Below are 15,978 nucleotides of genomic sequence, written 5' to 3'. Positions count from 1 at the left end.
GCTCTGTGCTCACACCACGCGTGGGAGCCCTCCCGGCCTCTCGCGAAAGGAAACACGATTTCACGTGTTAAAGCCTGGTAGAAATCGCCACTTTCCCAGCCCAGCCCTGGCAGCCGCCGACCTGCCTTCACCCAGAGCCATTCCTCACGTTCACTGAGCCCCCGGCTCTGCAGGGCTGAGCGTTACCCAGGCAAGGGAGTCGAATCTCGGTATTAAACCACCACCTGTCGCTGCCACAGCTTGTTACAAAAACCTCGTTCAGGTCTGAGCAGGCAGGGAGCCTTCGGGCTCACCCGCTCCACGTGCAGGACGGCTGCAGAGCCACCCCAGGCACGAGCTCTGTCACTGCTGAGCCCGTGCAGCTCCTCCGTGTGCGCGCAGGAACCGAAACTTCCCTTCCTGCTGCTTTGTTTTTAATTCAATTGTCTAAAATAAGATAACGAGCAGAGAGTTACTTTCCTTTCTGTGCTGCTGAGAGCCCGGCACAAAACTAATTGTTGGGCGATATTTGGGCTTTCTTGGGAAACCCGTGTGAATGCAGGACAATTCTGCAGGAGAATCATCCTGCAGGGCAGGAACAGGCCAAGTGTTCCCAGTGGAATGGACAAAAAGGCCTTCCAGGATTTGGAGTCTGCCCGTGGTGCCCTGTACCAAAATCAGACTTTCTCCCACCGATTTCCAGCTCCTGCATCCTGCAGGTTTCACCCACAGCTTTGTGCCTTCTCCTGAGAGAATCTCCCATCTCCATGTGAAGCTCAGTGAGCAGACACACGTGTCCAGGTGTGCACACGTGTCCCAGCAGCCCTGGTTTCATACTCTGGGGCTACAACAGCAGAATCCAACCCTGCCGGGGCAAAACCCAACCGCCAGAGCTGCACAAATAGAAACTCATGTTTTCAGGGGAGAGTTGACTGATTCCCTGGGAGATAACATGTTTTTTTCAAAGTTTTGGCCACACCGAGCAGTGAGAATGAGCCTCAGCCCCTGTGCCAGGGCGGGGAGGGGGAGAGGAAAAACAAAGCTCTTTGTGGATGACTAACCCAGGCAGCACCATCGCTCAGCTCCGCGGGCGTTGCACAAGCCCCTTTGAAGAGCTTCACACCTTCACAGGTGGGTCCTGGTGGGTCACAGGGGATCAGCCCACAAGGCTCCTGCTCAAACTTCACCCCCCGACCTCGTGCAGAGGGTGGGAGCCGTGGAGCTGGACCCCCAGAGATATGGCTTCCACCAGACTTCGGGGGATTGCAGCAGAGCTGGAAGGGCACCAGATCCGTGCGAGACTCATCCAGCTGTGTTGCCAGCAGCCCCTGACGGGCCTCCACACCTCTCCCCTCACGTGCCAGCGCTGCCTGCGCAGCCCAAACAGCCGGAGGCGTGAGGCTGTTTTGGAGCTGCACAGAACAACCAACAGAAAGGTCTCCCCAGCACCACAAACAAGCCCTGAAAGGCGCCAGAGCCTCCTGCCTCCCCTGGGCAGCCTCTTCAGGGCACTGCACGGGCTGTGGCCGTTGGACGTGCCAGAGAAGGTCACCATGGAATCACAGAGTGGTTTGGCTTGGAAGGGACCTCAGGATGGGGGAGCACCCCCAGGGCCACTCGGGCACAGAGACGATGCCCCAGTGAGAGATCAGCTCTGCAGAAGAGCTGCTTCCCCCAGGGGGGCTCCTGGTGCCTGCCCACCCCATGGACCTGCTCCCGAGCCCTGGCAGGGGAATGAACCCCCTTTTTTAACATCAGCAATGCAAAAGGAGCCTTTCGGGTGACCCGCAGTCCACGGTCACCATCCCCTTTTGGCTGTGGCCATCCCAGCCCTGGTAACCAGCAGAGACAGAGCTGGGCTTTTTCAGGAGAGCAGGGATGTGATCCATGTCCTTCCCTCGGAGCCACTCTCCTCTCCTCTTGCCTTTTGTCACAAGTTCTCTCCTCTTGGGAGAAGGATCCCAAGCAAACCCCTCATCTCTCCACGGGTAACCAGGACCCCGCAGTGCTTTCCTTGAGAGCTGCTGACACCATGTGGGAACGGCTGGGAAGTGATCCACAGATGCTCCACCTGCCCTCCAAGCCAGGACTCCTGCAAAAACTCGGGAAAACTTACCCTGAAGTAAAGGTGTGGGTTCAGATTGTATCAGTGCAATCACAATTAATCCCTCCATGAGCAATCAGGCCAAATGGTACAGTTGTTTCACTTTGGTTTAATTTAAATCTACTGGAAGTGATTTGAAAATGGCTTTGATTCACTTGATTTTTCCCTCTGGATCAGTCCGTGCCTTTTCCATGTGATTCCAATAATCCATTCCCAGTGCTAAACTGTGTTTCTTATATCTTCCCATAAAAATTACATCCCCCACGGATCATCTTCCACTGGCTTCATGCCCAGAATACCTAGAGAACTCTGAAAAACGTGAATGGCCTTTTCCAGCCACCTCCTGCCACGTGGGACCCTGTGGGAAACTCCGGTGCAGCTGCTCTGGAAAAATCCCAGCCAGGATAAATGGGATTCGTCAGGCAGCAGAAGATGCTTTTTTTCCAAGCAAATTTTTTACAAACACACGTTTTTCCTCGCGGGGCCCCATCGTGCTTTTCAACCCCTCTCTCACCCCGTGAGAGCTGGTGGCTTCAGCTTCCCAGCCTGAGCTGAGGAAGGTGCTGTTATCACAGCCCAGGCCTCGCTGGGTTGATGACTCAAAGAAGTGTCACCGACGTGCAGGTGGGGACGAACGTTGCAGAGGTGTGAATTTTGCACCCTGGGGAAGCCACAGCTGGCAGAGGTTGGGACAGAAGCTCCCACAGCAGATGGGCCCCCGAGGCTGCCAGAGCTCAAGGAGTGTTTGGACAATGCTCTCAGCCACAGGGTGGGATTTTGGGGCGCCCTTTGCAGGGCCAGAAGTTGGACTCAATCCCTGGGGACACTTCCAACTCAAGATATTCCATGATTCTGTATTTGTCAGAAAAGAAGCACAGGAAAACTTACAGAATTTAGTGCAGACGTGTTTATTTCTGGCACTTTTTTGGGGGGAGGGCGGCCAAACCCCTCAGACACTCTCTCTGCACCTCTGTGCTCCTCCCAGCTTAACTCCCCCCAACTCACCCCCAAACCTGCTCTCTGCAAAATGAAACCTCCCTCGCTCCACGCGGGTTTATCTGCTCGGGTTTTGCCTCTTTCCTCTAGTTTGCATAGTTAAAAAAAGTCCTTTTTTGTGGCTTCTGCAGAAGACAAACGAACAAAAACAACCCAGCTCGCCCCACCTATGCCACCGGCTTTTACCTGCGAGGGCCAGAGCCCACAGCCCACCCCCCCAAACCGTATGGAAGTAAACACTCGGTGACATCAAATCTGTTACCAAGGAGAGGCTTCCCACACCCCCGTGCCAAAACACTTCGGTATTTTGCTCCCCGAGACGCTGCCCACGCGTCTCCCCCGCACGCCACAGCACCGGGCTCGGAACCCACGCACCGTTCTGGCCCTGAGGTGCTTCACTGGACGTTTCCCAGAGAGCACCGAAAACCGGGACACGCGCGCGAGGGGCGGGGAATTCCTGCTGTTTTCTAAGGAACACCCAGGTGGACCCTGAGAAATCCGGGACAGGATCATAGAATCATAGAAACAGCTGGGTTGGAAGGGACCTCTGACATCATCAAGTCCAACCCTTGATCCGCGACCGCCGTAGTTACTAGACCATGGCACTGATGCCACATCCAGTCTCATCTTAAAAACCTCCAGGGACGGAGAATCCACCCCTTCCCTGGGGAGCCCATTCCAACGGCCGATCACCCTTTCTGTAAAGAATTCCTTCCTAATGTCCAGCCTAAGCGAGGAGCGGGCAAGGTTGGCCTTTGCCGCCCCGGGGTGGGAGGGTGCGCCCGGGAGCAGCCGCGGGGCCGTTCCGGTGCCGCCGGAGGTGACGGTGACGCGGGGGCGCGCCCCGGCCGGGCGGTCACGTGCCCTCACCTGGGCGCGCGCGCGGGGTCACGTGTCCTCACCTGCGCTCACCTGGGCGCGCGCGCGGTCACGTGTCCGACACGCCCCCGCCCTCCGCTCCGCGGCGCCCCCTGGCGGCCCCGCGGGCCCGGCGCGGCTCCCGCCGCCGCTGGAGGGACCCGGAGACCGGCGGATCCTCCGCATCCATCGGGACGGCCTGGAGAGCCTGCCCCGTCCCTGCGAGTGTCCCAGGCCACGCTGGACGGGGCGTGGAGCAGCCTGGGCTAGTGGAAAGTGCCCCTGCCTAAGGCTCCTTCCTTTCCACCCAAACCAGCCCGCGATTCCATGAACCCAACCCGCCGATGCAGGACAGTGCTGCCAGCAGTGAAGCTGCAGCAGGATGCAGGAGCTGCAGCTGCCACCGGGATCAAGCCCTGATTAACCTTTTACGTGCTTTCTTCTCTGTATTACTTCCCAAAAAAGTTTTTGGATCTGTCTGGGAGCTCCAGGCTGTGTCACTCTGGGGTGAGCAGAGCACTTGATGCTCTTCAGTATTTTTGTTAAGGGTCTAAAAACTCCATTTGGTGCTCGGATGTCCTCATGGCTCCCAAGCAGACACTGTTCCCACCTCTCACCACTGCCACAGGGAGCAGGGAATGCCCAGGAAATCCACTTCTTGGCAGAAGTCGGCAGCTTCTCCTTCAAACACAGCCTTTACCAGGTAAATCCTGGTGCCTCGTGTCCTGTCAGTGGCCACCGAGCACAATTCCCATTCCTGCAAACCAGGCATGACAAAGAGGGAAAGCCCAGCTGGAAACCAGGAGGGGGAAAGGAGGTTTTTGTTGCTGTTGGACCTCCTGAGGGTCTCAGGGCCCTTTGGAAATGGGAGCCAAGCTCCCAGTGTGTGTTACAGAGGGAGAGAAGCAAGTCCGAGGTGATGCTGAGATGTGAGCAGAGCCCGGAGTGGGGCAGCTGTTTCCAATGTCACGAGCTCGTTCCCAGCCCCGTTTTGCTGGCACAGCCCGTGGCACTGGAATTCGCAGGGACGGAAGAAGCAGCACTGCAGCACTCGGGTATGGAAATGAGCCGATAAATAGAGCATGACCCGCCCGCGGAGCGCGGGAAGGGCACTGCGGTGCGGAGCGCTCGGTCCCTGGGAGCTGATCCCTTCCTGGGAGCTGATCCCTTCCTGGGAGCTGATCCCTTCCTCGTGCCGCGGCTGCCGAGCTGGAACACCGTGGGTGATCCCCGGGGAGGGGCAGAGGGGGGACAAGTGTTAATTCACAAACATGCAAGGAAACAACAAAATCCAGGGGCAAACCGTCCTGGTTTTGTAAATACTGAGCAGCTCTTTGGGGTTTGTGTCCTGTTTTCCCACGGCACGTTTTTGTCATGAGAAAAGCACTGGAAATTCCTAATGGCAGAACAAAAATGAAAGAGGCTACTGTGTTACTCCTGGCCCTGGGGCAGGCCCATCCCTGTGTCCAGGATCCAGCCCCAGCAGTGTCTCATCCAAGAGCTCCTCCGCAGAGGAAGATGCCAGTGTCACATGGCAGAAATGGGATGCTGGCAAGGCAGAGTGGAAGATTCCCAAAATCCTCCAGAGTGGTGCCCCTGACCCCAGGTTTCCCGACCCACCTGCCTCTGCGGTTTGCCTGGAGTTGCAGATCTTCCTCTGCTCTGATCCATTGGAGCTGTGACCCCCAGGGATGTCTGAGAGTGACAGCCACGACAGCCCTGGAAGTGCAAGTGAGCTGTTTGCTGCTTTTCTCCCTTCCAGGACCCTCTGGGAGGATCCTCACAGCTCCATTAAAGTCCATTAGCAGCTTCCTCTCCTTTGTCTGGCACTGAACCAGGGCCTGGTGAAAGGTGTCATCGTGGTGGTCCCTGGAGCTCAGGGAGAGGGGACAGCACAGCACAGCAGCCCCTGGACCTGCCCCAGCTCCAGGCAGGAAAAGGAACCGTGGGGGCCTCCACTCCTTCCTTTTCCTGCAGACTGGGACAATAACAGGGGAGAGGCTGGGAAGAGAAGGAGCAGTGGGTTCCCCACATCAAACCCAAGAATTTTTAACAAAGGGGTATCTGACAGGCATTTGCTCGACCTGCAGGGGAGTCTCAAGGCTTTGCTGTGGGCTGTCCCTGCTATCAGGTTATTATGGCTTATTATTCTGGGTTTACTGGGATAAAGTGGGCAAGGATGGTGAGATAAGTGGAGATCATTCGGTGCTGGAGGGCTGCCAGGAGCTGTGAGCAGGGAGGTGCTGAGGGTGCTGAGGGTGCAGCTCCCTCTCTGCAGGGCCAGGCACATGCACGTTTCCATCTTCCAGCGGCTCAGCCCCACTGAAACCTGCAGCAGCCTTGGAGGGACTGAGGATCAAGCACTCTCCCAGCAGCTGTTCCCAGATTTTCCCCTACCATGGCCCGGCCATCGCCGTCAGAGAGCCGTTTGCATCCCTGAGCCAAGGGCAAAGCCCGGAAAGGAAGAATTGCAGGACCGTGTGGGACAGGAATGGGAGAGCTTTGGCCGGGACAAAGAGCCCCCCCTTTGCCTCTTTCCCGGGGAATTGGCCCAGCCTGGAGCCCGTGGGGGGATCAAGGGCACTGCGGGCAGGCCGAGGGCAGAGAACACACCGAACCCTTGCGGGTGTGAACAGCCTCCCATAAATACCAAACGCTTCAGCCTCCCATAAATACCAAACCCTTCAGCGTGACAAGTGTCAGCAGCTGTGAATCAGCCCTTGGCAATGCCTGCAGTCGCCAGCCACGCTCCCATTGTCCCGGGATTCCCTGGAATGTGAGCCCATCCCGGCAGTCCCACCCCTTCCCTGGGCCGCAGGCACCGGCAAACAGCACCTTGCGATCCCCGGTGTGGGGATGCCCGGGCTACAGGGATCCGAGGGAAAATGCCACCTCCCAGGAAGCACTGGAGCGCTTTGTGCATGGCCAGTGTGGGGTTCAGTGTGGAAAATGGATTCTGAGAGCACATGCCAGCTCTTCTGCCAGGGAAAATCTGGGAACAGCTGCTGGGAGAGTGCTTGATCCTCAGTCCCTCCAAGGCTGCTGCAGGTTTCAGTGGGGCTGAGCTGCTGGAAGATGGAAATGTGCGTGTGCCTGGCCCTGCAGAGAGGGAGCTGCACCCTCAGCATCTCTCTGTCCTACTCACAGCCCCTGGCAGCCCTCCAGCACCGAAGGATCCCCACCTATCTCACCATCCTTGCCCACTTTATCCCAGTAAGCCCAGAATAATCAGCCTATTCTTCTCCAGCCCTTTGTTGCTGCACCCATCCGGGGGCCCTCAATGCACCTTTCCCCTTCCTGCACTGTTCCTCCTCACCCCTGCTGTTGGCAGTTGGAGCTGCAATTAACTCCTGGCTGTGCCCAGAATCCTCTCCCTTCCCTTCCCTTCCCTCCTCGCGGGGTTTACCGGTTTTTCCGTTGCACAAATATGGGAGCAATTCCCGTGGATTGCCAATCCCTATCAGTGCTGGCGTGGGGCACCCAGGCAAGAGCAAACAGAGCTGACTGTGGAGGGGAAAAGCGAGTGTGGAAAGCAATTGTTCTCCTTGGGTTCACCTCGATAACAGGGACGCCAGCTCCAAGACAAAAGCTGTTTCACGGTTCTGTGCCCTGGGGTTGCAGGAGTCTCATTCCTGGAAAAGGGAAAATGGGTGGTATTAGTTCAAAATGCAGCTCTGAGGTGGGAAGAAGAGTCCAGGCGGCGTGGGAAGAGCTGAGTTTCATTCCCTTTTCTTCTTCCACCTACCACGAAACCTCAGGCAACTCTCCTACCCTGGAGATGAGAACTTTTCCAGGATTATTTGCTTGGAAGCTGTCGGCAGCTATAGCTCAGAGGTTAATGCTTCTCTTCTCGCTGTGCTGTCAGTGTGTGCAGAAATGTGTCTGCTGAGAGGGCACTGGAGCGCAAACACGGACAGGTGTGATCCCTCCATCCCAGCTCCATCACCGCCTGCATCCCTGGGCTGTGGGCCCAGCTGCCAGCTGGATTTAGGGGCCTCTTTACAGCAGGAACAGGGGGAACAGCCCAACCTTGCACTGGTGGGAAACAAACCCCTGAGGATCTTGCTCTGCAGAGGAGAAGCCTCTGTATCTTTGGGCACATGCAAACACAAACACCTCCAGGATTTCTCCTGCAGGATTTCTCCTCCAAGAGGGCCCCCCCTTCACCAAGGTGCCCTGGAGGCTTCTTCAAGCACACAGCTCCCCTGGGGTAGTCAGCAGCCAGTGAGAGTTTGAACCAGCTTATGGATTTAATGCTGAAACTTCTGCTGGTTTCTGGGAAGAGCAAATCCTGCTGCCAGGCAGCTCAGCCTGGGAGTGACCAGGACAAGCTACTCTGGAAATCCTTGGGATTTTGGACTGATAGTTACTGGAATGGCTCCAAGTGTGGGTTTTGTCAGGCAGCATCTCCACAGCCCTGTATGGAAGGAGAGTGGAAATGCCTGCTGATCCATGGCTAACATGCTCCTTGGAGGTGTCCAAGGTGTTCTGGATCTGGCTGGCTGGGAGCAGAGCCTGAGGCAGTGCCTGGCACCAATGAATAGAGAAACAGACTCCCAGAGGCTCAGCTGTAGCAGCAGGAGAAGAAGGAGCACGGCTGCTCCCCTGGAAACACTGTGTTACAGTCCCACACCTGGGAATGGGTAGATGGGCCTGTGCCTTCACACCATCCTGTCCTGGTGGAGTTGGCGAGGGCTCTGGCACAGGCACTGGGAAGATCCTGTGGTTCCTGAGAACCCCAGTTGGCAGAGTCCCCTCGAACGACCCGGGGAGGGCTCCTGGGGCTCTGCTGGCAGAGGTGGCTCCGGGGCCAGCACAGGTCTGTGATGACTCTGCAAGGTGATGGTGTCACTTGGCACAGGCTGAAATATGTCTGTGGTGGGGAGCCAGGCAGCTCCATGAATCATTCAGTGCCTTACATCCGTGTAAGGATGGTTCATGGCTGGATCTGGGGCGGATCCTGGAAGCATCTTTCCAAGGGAAGTTTTGGACAATGACGTCCCAGCTTCTGACGGTGGATGATGCCATGTGGGACGACCTCTGCTGCCTTCTCCTGCCCTGCCACAGCAATCTGGAGGCAGGTATTCCCCATGTGAGGTTTCCTCACTGGAAATGATCCATAGAAAGCTGCCTCAGGGAAAGGGCTTGCTGCTAAGGAAAGAAGAACCCAGTCTCCAATTCTTTGTAGTTCTGAGAGCAAAATGCACCTGCAGATGGAGGCTGTGGAGACTCCTCTGCTGGCTTTAAAGTCCCCAGTCTCTGGAAAACACTCCAGAGACATCCAAGATGTGCATCCTGGGGGATGGTGGCTCAGGAGCAGCACCCTCGGTGTCCCCTGGGGCCAGGAGCCTCCAGGTGCCAGTGTTCTTTTGGGCTCATTGGCACATCATCAACTACCAGTGTCACCCAGCACTGCCCAAAAAAGGGCTTTTCTCAGGGCTCTACCTGCACAGCCAGGTAATTCCTTGCGGGAGGCAGGAACCACCTGGTGCTGCCACCTCAGCTCTGCCCATCCAGGGCAGCAGTGGGGCCTCATCCTGTGCTGTTGACGTCAGTGGTTTTCCCCTCACAGCGCCCGGCGTGTGCAGGCAGAGACCTGGAGCTGTGTGAGCCCAGCCCACGCCTCTGGCACATCCTGAGCAAACGCTGCTTTTCAGTTCCCTCCTGTAGAGAACACAGCTGCTGGCTCAGGGCACCCCGGGCATCCCCCAGGGCAGAGCTGGGCACAGGGAGCTGCTCCTTTCCCTGGCTCCTGGCCGGCTCTGACTGTCACAGGTGCTCCCAGCCATGGTGTGACTTCCCTGGAGCCTTGCACTTTCAGTCTGAGAAAACCTTCACTGCGAGGTCTAGAAAACAAAAGGTCCTTTTTCAGTGAGAGGAGGCTGATTAACATCCCCTCGGGGGAGCCAAAGGGCCTCCTCACCCTTCTGAGTAAATATGTTTTGTTGTTCCATGAAAAGGGGTGACTCACCTGGCGAGGCTTTCGGAGCAGTGAGGTCCCTGCACGTGGCTGTTACAGGAGCCCCACAGTCACGGGGCTCGGGGGAGGTGTGAGGGACTGGCCCTGCCCTGTCATCAGCCCGTCCTCCCCAGCACCAGCCAGCTCAGCCCCTCCAGAGCAGAACACTCTGGGCTCAGCTGGACACTGTGCCCACCTGCTCCAGCCAAAGGGAAGGGCTGCTCTGGTTCAGTGTGTCTCTGGGGGTGTCTCTGGGTGCTTGGAGGCAGCAGGACCCAGTTCCAGACCTCGGTGGGTGTTCAGGGTTCTCTCCCCTGCCCGGTGCCACTGGCCAGGAACCCCTCAGAGGGTTCCCCGGGAGCTGCCCAGACCTGCTCTGCTTGTACCAGCTGTGCCATCAATCCCGGGACGGCCACGGGCCTCCGTGGCTTTTTCAGGCAGGTCTTGCAGCACTTCAATGTTTTCTGCATTTTCAAAGGCCCCGGAGGAGAGGAAGGCTGGAGGAGTGAGGAAGAGGAGGGGTGAAGGTAGCAGTGACCTGCTTCCTGCCCAGAGTCACTGTTTGGTCAACTCCCCACGTCACCTCTGAAGCCCTGGACATGGTGTCACTTGGCTTCTCCCGGGTCAGACTTCTGGAAGGTTTTCCAGAGCCAGGCGAGAGGGAGGCAGTGTCGGTGGCAATGCAGGACACAGGGCAGAGCAGCTGCTGGAGCCAACTCACACGTTTTATTTGTTCTTTTTTTAGCTGTCAGGTTAATATTTTGTCCTTTATGAGCACGTCCTGGGTAGGGCCATGCCTGGAGGAATCTGCTCTGCACAGACAGGTCGGGTTTAGCCAAGAAAAGAAGAGGCAGAGGAGGTCACAGAGGATTCTGTCACAGATGCTGCTGAGGGGAGTTCCCAAGGGGAAGGAGGACCTGGAGGATGGTCCCTTGTTCCAGCCCTTCTGCATGGCCCCAACATTTCAGCCCAAGGCCTTCCACCTTGCCCCCCATCCTGCAGCCCCCAGAGCCATTCCATGGATCCCCTCCCTTCACACAAGAACCAAACTCTCAGTTCCAGGCAGAGGTGACAAAGAGAGGGATGTTTCATCCTCTTCTCCTCGTTTGCACAGGTGCATTCCAGGGAAGCATTCCCAAGTCTTATTCATAACCAATATTTGTTCCTCTGAAAATTCTCTTTTATGTTGGGTCCCTCACTGGTGTCTGGGTGTTTATTTTGTTCCAATCCCAGAAACAAGGAACCACACATCTACAAACCCTGCAGGAGTGACTCTGTCGCTCTCCCCCTCTCTTGTTCTTCCTCCAGCCTCTCCTGGGGCCACTCTGGTTTTCCTTGGCCATCTCCAGCTGCAACCAAAGCACTCTCCCCCGGTCAGTCTCACACTCCTGATTTCCCTCAGCTTTCTCCTGGGCACAAAAAAGTGGTGTTTACTGGCTGCTGACCATCCATCCCATCCCATCCCATCCCATCCCATCCCATCCCATCCCATCCCACTCTATCCCACCTTGGAGGAGCTGTGTTACCACAATGCTGCCCACCTGCACAACTACATAACCATTTATAAAGTTTAGGGATATGCTGTTTGCTAATAATGTTTAGGGCCTTCAGGGTGGGAAAATCCAGGATGACGCAGAGGCTTGTTCCTGGTGGGATTTCTCACTGCAGGGTAAGTTCACCTGCACAGGTGACTGGTTCTCACAGGCAGTGCTGCTTCAGTCCAAAACATCTGCAGTAAATGCAGTGTGACCCAGGTTCTGACTGGGGTAACAGAGCCCTGATGCAAGATTTTTACCCCTGTGGTAAAGATTTTTACACCAGTGGTGAGTGATCCACAGGGGCAGGGCAGAACACCCCTCTGCATGGACAACCCTCCATGCATCCCATTAATTTTTCCTGTTAAACTTCCATGGATATGGAGAGCATGAAGAAGATGTAACAGCCTGGCTGATGAGCCACTGAGCCTCTTTGGCCTCGCTGCAAAACCAGAAATGTCGAAGCCAGAGGTGGATGGTGGGGTTTTTTTCTGAGGGCTCTTGCAATCTCTCTGTTTGCCTCAGTGCTGGGGAGGAGTTTGACAGCCCTGCTACAAACAGGCCATTTTCCACAGACACCGCTCCCCCAGGCATCTCCTCACGCCTTGCACAATGCAGACAGGACAGCAGGCAGAGAAGACGGGAAAGCAACATTAGAGCAGCACAGGAATTGCAATTTGGCTTCCTAAGTGCCAATAGCAGTAACAACCCCCTGCCCTGACAGAGAATTGCATCACTCCTGGACGCACAGGCCTCTTCAGCCTGGGGCCAACACAGGATGTGAACACACAGCAAACAGCTTTGCACTGATTTCTGGGCTGCTGAGCATGTAAATGCCAGAGGAAGTTGACGCTGGAAGGTGACAGTGGAAGGTGACAGTGGAAGGTGACAGTGGAAGGTGTCAGTGCAGTGGGAGCACCTCCCTTTGGGGAGGCCACCCCAGCTCCACAGGCAGGTCCCATCCAGTCCCACCTCCATGAACCCGGTGCTGGCTGGAGCAGGGCAGTGGGATGGGGAGGGCCCAGCACAGGGTCGCTTTGGGGTGATTTTTCCAAACGAAGTGCTTAGCCTTGAACGCATTTTATCCTGCTGGGTTTCCCCAGGCCATGAACCCTCCAGAACAGAGTTGAAGCCTGGGCATTCCCAGAACTGGCTGCAAACAACGGGACCAGAGTGTGGAGACATCTCGTTCTGCTGCCAAAACCTTCCTCTCCCCACATCCTTGGTGCTTCCCCATCCTCTACAACTGCCCAACCATCCCAGGAGAGAGAAGATGCTCAGCTCGAGGGACCCAACACAGGTCATGGTTCCCCAGCATTACTCCCCCACTGCTCCCTCAGCTGCAGTCAGGCCCCAGTGATGTGTGTGTGATACTGAACGTCCTCCAGGTTAGAAATTCCCTCTGTCAAGGACCTCATCCAGGTGAATTTTACCAGCCAGGAAAAGGAAAGCTGCCGGGAAATCCCTCCCACTGCAATCCCAGGGCCATCACAGATGGAAAGGGGCTGTGCTGGCAGTGTCACACTGTTTACCCAGGAATGTAAGGACAGGAAAAAACAATGGCTGATAGTAAATGAAACACTGGAAAGATTGTAAAGTGAGATGAAGGAATTTTAAGGCAGGGAGTTTATATGGCCTATTTCCTGATAAAATCAAGCACTTTAAAGGGTCCCTTCATGGTGTGGCAACACTGCAGTGAGCCCAAGGCATTTATGGGCAGAATAGGCAGTTTCCTTGAAAAAGGGTATTTCAGAGACATGGTTTAAAAGGTTGCTACACAGCTCTGTGCCCACTGAAACTGGAAGAAACCCTTGAGCCAAGATGTACAACAATCCAGAGGGATGCTTGGGGGTTATTTATTATCCCCCATTCCCAACCAGGGAATGCTGAGTGCAGCAGTCAGGCCTGGACACTGCAAACATGTTTTAGAGACACGGTTGCCTTTAAATACATTTTCCAATCTTCTCCCTGTAACACACCAGGGATAACACCCCAGTGCTGATGGTGAGGGCAGACAGGTGACAAACGCCCTTTAACCAGACGGAAGATAAAATTTCTTTCCCTTTGGTCCAGTCTCCCTCCATAAAGCAACACCTTTGCCACGAGGCAGTGACACAGGTCAGGCTGTCACCTCTTCCACTGCTCCTCCCAACAACAACAGGCCTGTGGGAGCAGCTGGGACCTCTGGAAAGGAGCAGGAGGAACCACGACTCCGATGCTGCAGCTGGAGAGGAGTCTGTGCTTGTTGTCCCCTCTTCGTTCACTGTCACAGCCGACAGCCAGGGTCTGGGGAGACTGAAGCACAGTCCCCAGCAGTTCTCTCCCCACAGGCAGTGCCGTGGCTGAGGGCTGGGTGGGGGCTGCTGCTGGCCCAGGGGGTTGCAAGGGCAGAGGACAATCCTTGGCAGCTGCAGCACCAACTCCCCACCTTCCCCGAGCAGCGTTACCTTGCTCTGCTCCGCCGTGCCCTGAGCAGCCTGGCCGGCAGCTCTGCCTGGAGCCCTCCCGTGCCAGGGCTCCGGAGGCACCCTGGCCCCTCGCCGGCCCCTCGCCAGCCCCGCGCTGCTCCGGGGTCTATCCCAAACCCGGCGTCTGGGTCTTCCCTTTCCCTCTTGCACCACACCTGGCCTGAGCGGGGCTGCGCCCTGCGGGGCACGGAGGGGCGGTGAAGCTCAGCCCAGGTGGGAGGGACTGGGCTCCCGTTAAATCCCAGCTCCCAGAGGACCCGGTCCTTGCACAGACCCACCCCTGTGGTTTATGAGCTCAAGGTGCTGGCGGAGGTGTTGTGGCAGAGCGGTGCACAGGAGTGGGGACGAGCTGCTGCAGCCCAGGTACCTCAGAGTGCTGATTCCAGGGCCATCTCTGCCTTTGCCATGCCTCTTCCAAGTCCTTTTTTTCCCTTCAGTTCTCATGCTAATGCTACAGTTCCTATCAGTTCCTCCCTTCCATCACTCCTCCTGCTGCTGCTTTGCATTTAGCTGGGGATTATTGCTGTGCCTTGGGAGGAATCTGCTGCAGGGATCTCCAATAAGCCAAGACACGGTTGTTCCTGCACGAGCAGCGCTGCCGGCGGGCAGAGACCGAGCGGATCCGGGGTGGGGAAGTGCTGACAGGAATGGTTGGGATTATGCTTGTTGCTTCAGCTAAACTTTTGGGGTTTTCTCAGTAGTCTCTGGGGTTTATGACATTAGCATTTACCTTTCTTACTCGCCCTTTTGAAGCATATTTAAGGTTTCCAGTGGTGTTCGTTGTCTGTTGAGTGTTTCCTTCGCTGCCTCCAGTGGGATCAGCCGGGGGGGACACAACTGGGATCGTGTGTTGGTGCGTGTCCCAGTGCCTGTTCCAGCGCCTCCTGCCTGCCCATGGGAGGCTGTGGGGTGGGAAGTGTGCAAACTTCAAGGCCATAAAAGTGCCACGTGGGAGCAGAAGTGCGAGTGGCTGAGGCGGAGGTCGGTGCGGGGCCGTGTGAGTTACTCGGGGTGCTGTGGTACCGCAGACAGTCAGGGAGGTCAAAGCACTGGGAATTGGGTCAGGAACAAAAATGCTGTGAAACCAAAACCAAAAGCGGGTTCTGGGGCTCCGTCCCTGCTTCAGAGGAGAGCGAGCATCAGGAGGATGGCGTGGGAACTGCGCAGCCAGGGCTCCAGGCAGGAGCACTGTGGATCTGCTGTGGGTGTAGGTGGATGTACTGGGAAGAAGATGGAGGTCTGAGGAGGGGAGGAAGAGAATCCAATCCCACCTCGTACTATTTGGGCCCAAGGGAAGAGCCTGAAGCAGTTCTGCTGCTTCACAAGGTTTCAAGCCCTGCAGGATGTGCCTGGGGCAGTGCAGGGGTACAGGGCCCTTCTGAAACACCTGGAGCGTGCAGAGCCCCCCGTGGAGCAGCTCCCATCCTCTCCCTTCCCTTGGCACCCCTGAAATGCAGGAAAACAGACTCTTATGCTGCAGCTTCCTTTGTCTAACATTAGTGAATCCCATAAGGGATGTGCCCATGGTCTCAGAAGGGGAAAATCCTGGCTGGTGCCCTGAGGAGCTTGTTAGTGTGTCTTGAAAGCCTCATGTTCCTGTAACTCATCTCAAACATTCTTAGGATTTGCTAATTTAGTCTATTTTTGGACAGACATCCTGTTCTAAAGACGCTGTTGTCCCTGAGCCTCCTACATCCATTGCTCGCCCACAAAGAGGGGAAGGGAAACTCCTCCTGGCTGTGCAGGGACCTCTCCTGGGAAAGGGGACCAGGCTCTGCTGCTCATCTCGTACCCAGAGAAGCTCTTGCCAAAGGGGAAAGAGCCATCCCTGGAGAGGAAAAGGGAGCAAGGCAGTGGGAGGGGGAGGTGTCAGAGGAGTGATTTCGACATTACTAATAACCCTCCTCCTCCAAATCCCTGGAGACCCTTCCAGAAGCCTGAAATGTTGCTAAACAGGCAATGCACTGGGGGATCTGCAGGGAGGTCGCTGGGCGGGGGTGGCTTCTGATGTGGATGCTCTTGGGATGTGTTGGAGAGCAAAACATCCTTCTCTGGCACCGGTCACAGAGATGCTGCCCC

The sequence above is a fragment of the Lepidothrix coronata genome, unplaced genomic scaffold, assembly GCF_001604755.1.
Source record: "Lepidothrix coronata isolate B3197 unplaced genomic scaffold, Lepidothrix_coronata-1.0 Scaffold229, whole genome shotgun sequence".
In the NCBI taxonomy this organism is placed as follows: Eukaryota; Metazoa; Chordata; class Aves; order Passeriformes; family Pipridae; genus Lepidothrix; species Lepidothrix coronata.
The sequence above is the reverse complement of the archived record's forward strand: the minus strand, read 5'-3'. Positions refer to the sequence as shown.